Below are 1873 nucleotides of genomic sequence, written 5' to 3' on the forward strand. Positions count from 1 at the left end.
TTTTAAGAGCCCATGTTTGACTGAATGTCTCTATGATGTGGAGGAGCTGTTGTAGTCCCTCTTTTGTTTTTGACAGAATGACTAAATCATCTGCATAGAGGAGACATTTGATTTCTGATTCAGTTAGGCTTGGGCTGGGGGCAGTCGAATTGTTTAATTCTTTGGCTAATGCATTTATATAAATGTTAAACAGAGTGAGGCTCAATGGGCAACCTTGTCTAACTCCTCGTTGTTGAGAGAAAAATTCTGTTCGATTATTCCCTATTTTTACAGCACATGTATTGTTTTTATACATGGTGCTGATTAAATCAAAAGTTTTCCCTCCAATCCCATTTTCCAGTAGTTTTAGAAAGAGTCCTTCATGCCAGATTGAATCAAAAGCTTTTTCAAAGTCGATAAAGCAAGCAAAGATTTTGGTTTTGTTTTGGTGTACATGTTTATCAATGATAGTGTGGAGGGTATAAATGTGGTCAGATGTTCTGTGTTTGGGCAGGAATCCAATTTGACTTTTTTCCAAGATTTTGTGGGTTTTGAGAAAGTTTTGTAATCTTGTGTTAATAATCGAACAGAATATCTTCCCCAGGTTGCTATTGACACATATGCCTCTGTAATTGCTTGGATCAAACTTGTCTCCTTGTTTAAAGATGGGTGTAATTAGGCCTTTATTCCAGGTGTCTGGAAAATATCCTACACTCAAAACAATGTTGAATAATTTGGTTATTGCAGTTTTGAATTGATAATTTGTGTGTTTGATCATTTCGTTTAATATGCCGTCGATGCCACATGCTTTGTTGGGTTTTAGTGCATGTAGTCTGTCTGTTAGCTCATTTACTGTGACTGGGAAATCCAGGGGATTCTGATTGTCTTTTAATTTTTTTCTAATGTGGTTTTTATTTCATTTCGAGCAGAATTTGTTTCAGTTGTTTTGTACAGATTTTCAAAGTGTGTCCTCCATATGTTCTCATTTTGAATGGCCAATTCTTCCTTTTGTGGTCTATAGAGAGTGTTCCAATTGTTCCAAAAGTTATTGGTATTTATTGATTCCTCCATTGTTTGAAATAATTGTTCTGTATGCTCTCTCTCTCTTTCTCTGCGTTTCTACCTGCACATACCACTTTCACACACATTCCTGCCCTTATTTATGGCCAGGTAAAGTGTGAGTTTATTAAAGTGCCCCTATTATGCCATTTTTACGATTCCTGATTTTGTTTTGGGAGTCTCCTATCATGCAATGCTAAATGGCGTAATAGGGGCACTTTAAATGGAGCATCACTGTTATTAGTCATTGTTACTGATCTGAAAAATCCCCATCCATCAGTAAGTGTCAAACACCTGAAATCACGTGTCCTGGTGAGGAAAGGTTATTTTGGTTAAAGCTGCTTTAAAACAGTATATATTGTGAAAAGCGCTACACGGATTCTGGGGTCCAAAATGTCAGTCCAAGTACACAACTCTAAAAATTGACTTGATACCTGGAGCAACTGGTAACTGCAAAGCAAGACCCCAGAAACAATCCAGAAAATGCTTAGTAATGTGTTAAAAACCACAACGAAAATTCTAGCAATGACACAGCAGCGTGTTAAAAACCACTTGGAACGCCTGTGGCAACTGCATAGAAGCATCCTAGTAGCCAGCAAACTCTAGCAACCATGTAGAAACGTGTTAAAATAGCAACACCCTACCAACCATCCAGAAAACTCCAGCAACCATATAGCAACATGTTAAGAATCACTCAGAACACCTAGCAACAGACTAAAATTGTTTTATATTGTAAAAATCCCTACAAATAAAATTGACCTGACACTTACAGGGCTTAAAGGGCTCATATGATGCGATTTCAATTTTTCCTTTCTCTTTGGAGTGTTACAAGCTC

This window comes from Sinocyclocheilus anshuiensis, unplaced genomic scaffold, assembly GCF_001515605.1.
Source record: "Sinocyclocheilus anshuiensis isolate Anshui unplaced genomic scaffold, SAMN03320099.WGS_v1.1 scaffold274, whole genome shotgun sequence".
In the NCBI taxonomy this organism is placed as follows: Eukaryota; Metazoa; Chordata; class Actinopteri; order Cypriniformes; family Cyprinidae; genus Sinocyclocheilus; species Sinocyclocheilus anshuiensis.